This window comes from Tachysurus fulvidraco, chromosome 9, assembly GCF_022655615.1.
Source record: "Tachysurus fulvidraco isolate hzauxx_2018 chromosome 9, HZAU_PFXX_2.0, whole genome shotgun sequence".
Taxonomy (NCBI): Eukaryota; Metazoa; Chordata; class Actinopteri; order Siluriformes; family Bagridae; genus Tachysurus; species Tachysurus fulvidraco.
This window is the reverse complement of record NC_062526.1, coordinates 26462669-26474853: the sequence shown is the minus strand read 5'-3', so window position 1 is coordinate 26474853 and position 12185 is coordinate 26462669. Positions and strand designations below refer to the sequence as shown.

The window sequence follows — 12185 nt, the reverse complement described above, 5'->3', positions numbered from 1 at the left end:
ACCCAGCCTAACTAATTGCCCCATCACACCTCTGGAAACCCCTTTAACAACTCCTCCCAGCACTCAAGTTGCACTAATGATTTGTGAAAGGGATGTGATTCGGCTCTCTCAGAAACAGAGGACAAGGAAAGCACTCGGCCCAGACTGGGTCTCCCCATCCTGTCTCAAAGCATGTGCTGACCAATTGGCTCCCATCTTCACCAATATCTTCAACAGATCACTGGAGCTGTGTGAAGTCCCCTCCTGCATTAAACTCACCACAATCTTCCCGGTCCTCAAGAAACCCTCCATTACTGGAATGAATGACTACAGGCCTGCCGCTCTGACATCTGTTGTCATGAAGACCTTTGAACGGCTGGTTTTGGCCTACCTAAAGACTGAAACAGAACCAATGCTGGACCCTCTACAGTTTGCCTACCGAGCAAACAGGTCAGTGGACGTCAGCATTGGACTACACTACATTCCAGCAGTGGAAAGTCAACATTGGACTACACTACATTCTGCAACACCTTGACATATGCCCAGATTCTCTTTGTCGACTTCAGTTTGGCTTTAATATTATAATTCAGGAAATTCTCCACTCCAAACTCCTAAGGCTCACTATACCCCCTTCCATCTGTCAGTGAATCACCAGCTTCCTGACAGGCAGGAAACAACATGTGAGATTGGGAGGTGTTACCTCCAGCATTTGGACAATCAGCCCTCTACACTATTGACTGCACTTCAAGTGACTTTAACTGCACTTCAACTGTTACACTCCTGAAATTTGCAGATGATACTACACTCATCAGTCTCATCCAAGTTGGCAACGAGTCTGGATACCAGCAGGAGCTGAAGTGGCTGGTGTTATGGTGCAGTCAAAACAGCTGAGCGCTAAACACCCTCAAAACTGTGGAGATGATAGTGGACTTTAGGATGGACCCCTCAACACTACTCCCCCTCACAATATCCAACAGCCCTGTGTCATCTGTGGAGACCTTAAAGTTTCTGGGCATTAACATTTCCTAAGACCTGAAAAGGGAATGCAACATAAAGTCTATCATCAAAAAAAGGTCCAGCAGAGGATGTGCTTTCTATGTCAATTAAGGAAGTATGGTTTGCCACAGGAGCTGTTGATGCTGTTCTACACTGCAGTCATTGAATCTGTCCTGTGCACATCCATCACCATCTAGTTTCAAGCAGGACAGGAACACACTGCAGCACACAGTAAAAACAGCAGAAAAAATAAAGTGATGTGACATACAGCTAAGTACGAGGACCCATTCTCAGAATTCGTTCTCTGCATTTAACCCATCCAAAGTGCACACACACAGAGGTGAACACACACTGTGAAAACACACCTGGAGCAGTGGGAAACCATTTATGCTGCAGAGCCCAGGGAGCAGTTGGGGAGGGGTTTGGTGCCAAACTTAGGGTTAGGAGTCAAACTCTCTAAACATTAGGCCACGACTTCCCCACTGGTGCCCCCGTCTTGTATAGTCTGTATTGTCTTGTCTTGTATAGTATAATATTATTTATGTCTGTACTTTTTGAGAGTCACAAACAGCTGGAATCAAATTCCTTGTGTGTGTCAACACACTTGTCCAATAAACCTGATTCTGATTCTGATTCTCATACACACAGAACTTAATTTCAGAAAAACAAAACTCAGAGTGCTGCTCTGAGTTCAGAAAAATGGCTGAGGCGAGTATTTCAGTAGATCAGAATCAGTTCATCTGTTCAGTGTGTCTGGATCTCCTGAAGAATCCAGTGACTCTCTCCTGTGGTCACAGTTTTTGTAAGGTGTGTATTAATGGTCACTGGGATCAGGAGGATCAGAAGGATGTCTACAGCTGTCCTCAGTGCAGAGACACTTTCACACCAAGGCCTGTTCTACGCAGAAACAACATTCTGGCTGAAGTGGTGGAGAAACTGAAGAAGAAGACTATCCAAGAAGTCCAAGCTGCTTCTCCTGAACACTGTTACACTGGACCTGGAGATGTGGAGTGTGATTTCTGCACCGGAGAAAACACAAAGCCGTCAAGTCCTGTCTGGTGTGTGTGGCTTCGTTTTGTGAAACTCATCTCAAACCTCACTATCAAGTTCCTTCATGGAAAAAGCACAAGTTAGTCGGAGCTTCTGGAAATCTACAAGAGAAGATCTGCTCTGAACATGATGAAGTGTTGAAGATCTTCTGTCGTTCTGACCAAAGCTTCATCTGTTATCTGTGTATGACGGATGAACATAAAAGCCACGACACCGTCTCAGTTAAAGCTTACAGAAGTGAGAAAGAGGTGAGAAATACAAGTCTCATCTATTCAGTCAGTTCATACAATTTATATTTCTATTGTAAAGTGGCTGAAGGTTTCCAAGCAGAAGATACAACTTAGGGTTCATATTAAACTTTTAAGCTTTGGATATTTTATTATTATAAAAGAAAAAAATCGATACATCATTTGTTGTTAATTGTGATGTAACCCAAAGGAACCCAAGTATATTCATTAAATACTAAAATATATTTCCGTGTTTAACTATGAACTTTGTGTAACCCATAGAGAAATAAGGGCTACTATATTGTAGTTCCGCTCCCAACCATAGGGGGAGCTGGGGGACTGACTCGATTAGAGCCTATGGTTATCAGCATTTTTCTCTTTTTTTTGCTACTTCTCCTCGTGAATGCCAGCAGAAAATAAACCTTCTAAAATTCTACCACCAGCTGAATTAACATTTCTAAAATCCTAAAACCAGCAGGAAGCAGAAAACCCAGGAAAAATTCCAAATAGAAACAATTGAAACTCCGGTGAGTGGAAGCACATTTTGCTAAGTATGATGCAACTTTTCATGTGTGCTAAAATGTTATTGGAGAATTACCTTAAAACTAAAAACCAGTTGGAGTATTTGCAAAGCAAAATTTATTATCTGTAAAGCAAAATCCAAACGAACTATGTGCCCTTATAATTACATATTTATCTACTTAATTATGCTTCATGGTATTACAATGCTAAGGGGTGGCTAAGGCTGCAGCTAGCATATTGGGTTTCTTTGAGTACTAGAAAGTCTGGATGAACCGAGATGGCGAGCCTAGCCTGCGAGACTGGTAGATGATCTTTAACGGAGTGGCCAGCCGTTGATTTGTCACCAGAGGAATCCTGATTTACGTCGAGAGTGCCAGCTAAGGCATTATTCTTCACACACAGTAGTGTTACAATAAGTGCACTGGAGGACAAGGAAATTAATGTTCACTTAAATACACATTCACCGAACTTTGGACCCATATTCCACATTCACTTACGGAACCAATTGAACATTTAAGGGGAATTTATTTTCTATTATTTTAAAGAGCTCTTAGTTCTTTTTCTGTTTCAACATTATTGTACCAATTATTTTCACTGTTGTAAGAAGGCAATAAAATTGTCAGTTGTTCAACTCAATCGGGGCTTCTCTTGTGAATTGGCCCAACCCACCTCTCAACGAACCTAGGTAGATGTTAGCGTCCCTTAGTTACTTCCATAAGATCAACACCATAGGCGCTACATTTGTAACAGCCAACATCCAGTGTTCTATTTAATAGGGTGATCCGTAGAACCAGAGTGAACTTTAACCCTTTCTGTGCAGTTAGTGTTCAAACACTGAGCTCATACACTCTGTATAAACTGCACGTAAAGTTTATAAACAGTGAAATGTCTTTTATTTTTCCTCAGAATGAGCTACAGGAGGAGCAGCTGAAATTCCAGCAGAGACTCCAGGAGAAGCAGAAGAAGGTGCAGGAGCTGAAACAGGCTGTGAACACTATAAAGGTGAGCAGTGAGCAGAGACAGAGCTGCTCCTAGAAACACACACAACATGGAGACATTTAGAGTCCCAGTAAGAGAGAGAATGAGAGATGAGCTTTAAATGGACCTTCATGTGTTGTGTGTCTCCTAACAGCTCAGTGCACAGACAGCAGTGGAGGACAATGAGAGGATCTTTACTGAGCTGATCAGCTTCATGGAGAAAAAGCGCTCGGAGGTGACGGAGATGATCAGAGCTCAGGAGAAGGCTGAACTGAGTCGAGCTGAACGACTCCTGGAGCAACTGGAGCAGGAGATTAATGATCTTCAGAGGAGAGTCACTGAGATGGAGAAGCTTTCACACACACATGACCACATCCATTTCCTCCAGGTAACACACACAGTCTGAAACATACACACACACACACACACACACACACACACACACACACACACACACACACACACACATACGCACACACCTGTATGTATAATGTGTATATTTCTCCACCTTTCTCCTTCTCTATGTTGTTCTTCTTTCTCTCTGTAGAGTTTCCAGTCTCTTCGTGTCTCATCTGGACATGACGACACATCCAGCATCACTGTCAGTCAACATCTCTCAATTGATGGAGTGAAGAAATCTCTCTCTGACCTGAAAAAGAGACTCATGGAAATCTTCCAGGAGGAATTCATCAACATCCCTGGACGTGCTGAGAGAAATGGTCCTGATAATGTGTTGTCTAAAATAAAACATTGATTAAATATCAGACAGAAATTCTGTCACTTTAAATTGTTTCACAAATTTTACAGGACCTGATTTTTCCATCTCCATTTTGTTTCTGTGTCTCCACAGCTGCAGAACTTCAGATAATTTTACCTTCAGAACCAAAGAGTAGAGATGATTTTCTGCACTGTATGTGTAACACACACACACACACACACCTTTAAATTAATTAAACCCAACATGTTCACATTGTTCAGTTTGTTTTTCTCTTTTATTTTAGATTTCTGTTCTCTGACTCTGGATCCCAACACGACACATCGTAACCTCATTCTGTCTGAGAAGAACAGAGCAGTGACATTCACTAAGAGAGAGCAGCAGTACTCTGATCATCCAGAGAGATTTAACTCCAGGTGGCAGGTGTTGTGTAAGGAGAGTGTGTGTGGACGCTGTTACTGGGATGTGGAGTGGAGCGGTGGTGGTGTGTCCATATCAGTCTCATATAAAGACATCAGGAGGAAAGGAGGTGGTAATGAGTGTGGGTTTGGACGCAACAAACAGTCCTGGAGTCTGGAATGTTCTCCTTCTTCTTCTCTCTCTTTCTATCACAACAGCATTAAGACTGATCTCAGAGTTCCATCATCCCCCAGAATAGGAGTGTATGTGGATCACAGTGCAGGAACTTTGTCCTTCTACAGTGTCTCTGACACCATGAAGCTCCTCCACAGAGTCCACACCACATTCACTCAGCCTCTATACGCTGGGTTCGGGCTCTACCCTTGTAGAACATCATTTAGGTTAAGCTTAACATTTAGGTTAAGCTTAATTGAAATAAACATCTGATATGAGTGAGTGTCTAAATATGTAAAATACAACAGAATTAACAGAATATTGTTTTTAAATCTATGAATTATATTCACTAGTTGCTATAAGTACTTGCATGTCATTTTTTACTTTTTTACATTTCAAACTTTTTGTTGACACTAAAAAAAGTGTAATATCAGAGTTTGCAAATATTAAAATAAATAGAAGTAACGTGTCTTATTTTCTCTTTTTATTACTGTAAGTCACCAGGTTTGCTAATGTTGCTAATAACTGCTGAGGTAAAATTAGCCGTTAGCCTCCACACATGCGCAGTCCGTTCTGAGTTTGAACCAGAATGGCGGTGTTGCTAGAAACAACGCATAGATATATACACTAGATGTCGCCTTGCATACGGCAGACGGCAGTACAGAGGTTCCGGGCAAGATGGCTGGTTGAACAGTCGCTCGCGTCAGAGACAGAAGAGAAATGGTCCCAAATTTGATTATCTGCTGATGAAAACGCTCTGAACAATTAAAAAGTATGATCGAACCGGCTAGACTGATAATTAAAGAAGGGGACAGTGCAAAAAAGCAAGCTGCAATGAGCACAAAGATGCTCGAACAGTCTACAGACCATGACTACGATATGGAGGTTAACACAATTAGTAAAAGAAAAGACTCCAAGTAAGATTCCGGCTGCAAAAAGAGCAAAACTACTTTAAAAACGAGGTATCTAACCTGACCATACTGGAAGCCATTCAGAGTTTAGAGAAGAACTTTAATGAGCAACTGACGCAATTGCGAGAGCAAGCTAAGCAGAGTAGCAGCATGATTGCTAGCCTATCAAAAGCAGTGCAGTTCAATGCTGAAGAAGTTAAGGAATGCAAGGGGAAAGTCATCGAGTTAGAAAAGTGCAATGAATGTCTGTGCAAAGAAACTCAAGAGCTTAAAGAGAGAATCAGGTACCAGGAGAGATACAAGATGCAATGGTGTCTGAAACTGAAAGGTTTATCAGAAAGAAAAGACGAAAACATTAGAACAGACGTCATACAACTGTTCAAGGAGATCGCCCCTGACATGGAACAGCAACAGTTTGAAGAAGAGATTGATATTGTGCACAGAGTCGGACGAAAAGATGACAACAGGAATAGACATGTAGTGGTGTTATTTGTCCAGAGACTTGTCAAGGAGGAGTTATGGCGTCGCTGCAAGGATTCCCCGGTGTGCAGAGAGAAAGGTGTCCGCCTCGCCGAGATGCTACCAATAGAGGATAGAGAGGCAAGGAAAAAACTGTGGCCGCAGATTGAACAGGCTCATCGGGAAGGAAAGCGTGCCTACTACCGCGGACCGCACAGATACATAGAGGGTCGTCGAATTGGTTAAACAAAGAAAAGGTTTGATCTACTGATATTAGATGTCTGAAGGAGTGTGTTAAGTGGACATGGGACTATTGTTGCATTTGCAAATCAGCATTAGTAAGCTAAGTTTATAATATCTCCTTATGCTCTCCTATAATATCTCCTGTTCAGTAATGTTCAAATGTTCAGTCTCATTTGCTTCGTTAAACGTGAGGGGTCTAAAAGATTTAGTCAAAAGAAAAGCATTATTTTTATTTTGTAAAGGGCGAAAATCACATTGTCTGTTACTACAAGAAACTACACCAGGTTACGTATGTAACCCGGTTCCCTGAGAAGGGAACGAGATGCTGCGTCAGTGCTGACGCTATGGGAACGCTTCTGTGAGGAAGTTGTGTCTGAAGCTCTGTGTGCACACACGCCATTTTAATGGCTCGGGAAGGACACGTGATGGAGTGATTACGCGCCAGCAAGTCCATATAAGGGCATCTACATCACACTACTCCAGCTTCTATTTGTCTGAAGGAAGCGCGAACGGACGCCCGGGGCGTGGCCAGCAACGCAGCGTCTCGTTCCCTTCTCAGGGACCCAGGGTACATACGTAACCTGGTGTAGTTCCCTTTCGAGGGAACTCGACGCTGCGTCAGTGCTGACGCTATGGGAACGCCAATGCCCACGCCGCCACGCACCGGTCAATGACTGCGCCAGAGGCCGTGAGAGAGCACGAGCAGACTGGGAGCAGCACATCATAGGCCCCGCAGTACCTGGGACCCTGGAGTGGGGTCCAAGTCCAGGTCATAGAATCTGATAAAGGTGTGCGGAGAGGACCATCCTGACGCAGCACAAATATCTTCAATGGGGACACCCCTGGCCAAGGCACTGGACGAGGCGATACCCCTAGTGGAGTGGGCCCTGATGCCAAGAGGTGAGGCATGACCACGCAGCTCATAGGCCTGAGTAATGGCCTCCACCAACCAGTGCGCCAGGCGCTGTTTGGAAACCGGATTACCCCTATTCCGGCCCCCAAAACAGACAAAAAGGGCAGAGGAGTTACGCCACGAGCTAGAGCGGTGGACGTAAGTCCTCAGCGCCCTTACCAGGCAAAGCAAGTGCAGCCTCTCCTGTTCCGCTGACTCATGGGGTGGGGGACAGTAGGCCTGCAGGATTATCGGACAACCCGCCATCCTGAGCACCTTAGGGACATATCCCGGCCTGGGGTGCAGGATAGCCTTGGACATGCCGGGGGCAAATTCTAGGCAGGCGGGGGCGATCGACAAAGCCTGCAAATCCCCGACTCTCCTGAGAGAGGCCAAGGCAAGAAGCAGAGCCGACTACAGGGTCAGAAACTTCTCAGAGGCTGACTCCATGGGCTCAAAGGGGGCTTCCAGCAGTCCCTCCAGGACCACAGAGAGGTCCAAGGAGAAAAGGCGCAGTCTGCAGAAAGGTCTCAGCCACCTGACACCACGCAGGAAGTGAGAGACCAGAGCGTGCCTACCCAAGGAGGCCCCGAGGACAGGTTCGTGGTTGGCAGCAATGGCAGCCACGTACACCTTTAAAGTAGATGGGGACAAGCCCCGAGAAAAGAGAGACTGCAGGAACTCCAGCACTGTACTGACCAGGCAGTGAACTGGATTCTGACAGTGTTCATCACACCAGAGGCGAAAAAGCCTCCACTTCAGAGCAAATAGCTTCCTAGTGGAGGGAGCCCTAGCATTCATTAGAGTTTTGGTCACCTCGCCTGCTTCTAGGAACTGGTCCCCCTCAGGGGCCAGACCCGAAGCTTCCATATCTTCGGGCAAGGGTGTAGGATTGGCCCCTGCACCCGAGAGAAGAGATCTTCCCTGACGGGAACCTCCATGGAGTGCCGTTCAGGAGGGAGGACCGTGAACCAACTCAAGAAGGCCAATGAAGGGCAACTAGGAGTAGGTTGACCCGGTCGTGGCACACTCTGGCTAGGGCTTGCGGGAGCAGAGCTACCAGGGGGGAGGCGCACAGACGGAGCCTCGGCCACGTCCACACCAATGTCACTCCACCCCGTGGGGGTGGAGACATTTTATGGCGTCTACACCACTCCCCGGGCCTCAGCACCTGCCTCGACAGGAAGTCTGCCTCCTTATTTACATGCCCTGGGATGAAAATCGCTCTCATCAAAAGGAACCTGGTCTTTGCCCAGTGCAGAGTCTGCTGTGCCAACCTAAAACGGGGGCACAAATGCAGACCGCCCTGATGATTGATATGGGGGACCACCACAGTGCTGTCTGTCTGTACTAAGACATGGCAGCCCCTGAGGCATGGAAGAAAGTGTTAGAAACACAGCCCTCATCTCTAGGCAGTTTATGTGCCATGAGAGATAGGGGCCCTCCCATAAACCCTGGGCAGGACGGCCATCCTAGGGAAAGCGAGGTGTCCATCGAAAGAGTCCCGCGATGGTGACACGCCCCTAGAGTGGGACCCAAGGCCAGAAACTGGGGTCTTTTCCACAAAGGAAGGGTACGAAGCCCACAGCGCGTAACCCTTATAACCCTGAGGGGATGTCTGCGAGGATGAAAGCCCGCACCCCTGAGCCAGCGCTGGAATGGCTTCATGTGGAGCAGAACCAAAGGGATAATGTTGGCTGCTGCCGACACGAGGCCCGGGCCCCCTCTGTGCCTCGGCGACAGAGAGGCATCGGCCTAGCCGAATAGCTTTCACCGCTTACAAGATGGAAGCCACCCGAGTGGGAGACAGATGTGCCCGCATCGAGGTGAAGCCCCAAACTAGCCCCAGAAAGGTGGTTCTCTGAAAAGGAGAAAGCACACCCATTTCTGGGTCCAACCTGAGGCCTAGAGACCTCATATGGGCAAGCACAGCATCTCAATGACTGGCTGCCCTAGCCTTTGACTGGGACAGAATGATCCAGTCGTCCAGGCAATTCAGTACACAGATGCCCTGGAGACACAATGGTGCCAGGGCAGTGTCTATGCACTTTGTAAACGTGCGTGGTGAAAGGGCTAGTCCAAAAGGAAGAACACAATACCGGTACACTTCTCCCCCAAAAGTGAACCTGAGGAACTTCCTGTGCTCTGGCAAAATGCCTATGTGAAAATAAGCATCCTCAAGGTCAATAGTCACAAATCAGTCCTTGGACCTGATCTGGGACACGATCTGGGACACGATAACCTTGAGCATGAGCATCTTGAACCTGTAAGTCTTAAGAGTACAGTTCAGAGCCCACAGGTTCGAAATCGGACACAGCCCCCGTCCCACTTAGGAACAATGAAATATCGGCTGTAAAGCTGGAGTCCCGCTCTGGGAGGGGAACATGCTCTATGGCCCCTTTCCTCAAGAGTGAGAGAGTCCCTCTTGGAGGAACGCCCCCTGGTGTCTGCCAACAATCGTAGGCAGAACACCCTGGAAGCACGGAGGACGGAACGGGTATCCAGAACCCACTGAGACACCCCTGGCAGAAGTTTCCACGCTGCCCGGCTGCCTGATAGTGATGTCAACCTTGCGCAGACCTCCCGGGTGCCCTGAAACTGGCAGGTGCCAACCCAGGGAGACCCATGCAAGAAAGAGAAGCAGGCACAGACCCCACTGCTCCCTGAAACGCCAGAGGCGGCAGGGCAGGCAGTAGGGGAGCCTGAACGTCGCCGACTGGCATTTTACCTCCTGGTGCCTGTCGACGACAGTACTCACTGCGTCGCCGAACAAGCCCTGAGGTGACACCGAGGCATCCAGGAGAGAGGACATATCCTCATCTTTAGTATTAGTCAAACTGAGCCACAGGCGCCTCTCCGTGGCAACCAGTGCAGCCATTGCATGGCCTATGGAGTGGGCCGTCTGCTTTGTGGCACGGAGCGCAAAGTCACTGGCTCGGTGGAGCTCAGATACCACCTGAAGGCAGGTTTCCTCCGTGCGGGCGATGTAGGTGAGAGATAGCCCGTAAGCGTCTCCTCAATCCCAGGCATCGCCCCATACCATGGCCTTCAAGCCCTATAATGGCTGATTAGTCCAACATGGCAGGAGAAAAGACCTCGACACCTCGGCATGGAGGTCTGAGAAATACAGCAGCCGCCCACGTGAAGGTGTCTTTCGGCCTGAAGAGGGAAGAGGGAGAGGGAAAGAGAAAGGGAAAACCCGTCTCTTGCTCCATATCCGCTAAATTCAACCCTTTTTTTCTTTTTTTTTATTTATTTATTTCTCTTTGAGCGACGCAGAAGCAACATGCTAGTTCCTGGTTGCAGGCTTTCTTCCTGGTTGGTAGAAATCGCAGCGCAAGCTCCCGAAACCGAAATCGAGCGAACGGCGTTAGGGAAGAGGGAAAGAGAAAGTGGAAAAACCCGTCTCTTGTTCCACATCCGCTAACTCAACCTGCGAACCCCGGCGAACGAGGCCGCCGCGCCGCCTTGGCGGACGCGGGACCCGAACAAAGAGGCGCAGCTGCAGCTGAGAATTACAGTACGAATATATATATATATATATATATATATATATATATATATATATATATATATATATATATATATATAATTTTTCCCTGTACTAGACAGACAGGACAAACATTTGACACATACACAGATCGCTTCCTGAAGACAAAGAAGCTGGAGTAGTGTGACATAGATGCCCTTATATGGACTTGCTGGCGCGTAATCACTCCGTCACGTGTCCTTCCCGAGCCATTAAAATGGCATGTGTGCACACAGAGCTTCAGACACAACTTCCTCACAGAAGCGTTCCCATAGCGTCAGCACTGACGCAGCGTCGAGTTCCCTCGAAAGGGAACTCATTCTTCTGAAGTGGATGTTAAATTTTGGTCGAATCAATGGGGTGATTGAATACTGTTTAGTCATGGGACCAATAAGTCTGCTGGTGTTGCAGTTTGTTTTAATAGATTTCCAGGTGACATACAGGACAGATAATAAGTTCATTGGCTAATGGTGGTTCTAAAAATTGATGGTTGTTTTTTCATACTAAATAAATCAAATCAAATCAAAGTTTATTTATAGAGCACCTTTTTAAAACAGCAGGTGTTCTCCAAAGTGCTGTACCAACAATATAAAATTAACAAAAGAACTAAAAAGCATAAAATAATAATAATAATAATAATAATAATAATAATAATAAATAAAAAATAAAAGTAACAATAATTAGTAACACACACTAAAAAGAATTCCTAAAAGGTAACTCTCATACTGCGTTGTATGCTGCACTATACAAATATGTTTTTAAATGTGATTTAAAAACAGCAAGTAAAGGAGCCTGCCTAATGTACCAAGGCAAATTATTCCAGAGTTTGGGGGCCGCTACTGCAAAGGCACGGTCACCTCTGCTCTTTAATCTTGCATTGGGGCATACTAAAAGCAGTTGCCCAGCAGACCTAAGTGCTCTGGATGGAGCATATGGCATTAATAGGTCTGAAAGATACTTAGGACCAATCTTATTTAATGATTTAAAAACTAAAAGTAAAATCTTGAAATCAATTCTAAAATGAACAGGCAATGAAGGGAAGCCAATATAGGTGTAATGTGTTCTCGTTTGTGTGTCCCCGTTAATAAACGTGCAGCTGCATTTTGTAAAC

The 12185-nt window shown here is 46.1% G+C and overlaps 1 pseudogene; it reads left to right on the top strand.

The window, feature by feature from the left end:
• Window positions 1–1631: 1631 nt before the first annotated feature.
• Window positions 1632–5510, top strand: LOC113660567 (annotated as a pseudogene).
• The last annotated feature ends 6675 nt before the right edge of the window (window positions 5511–12185 follow it).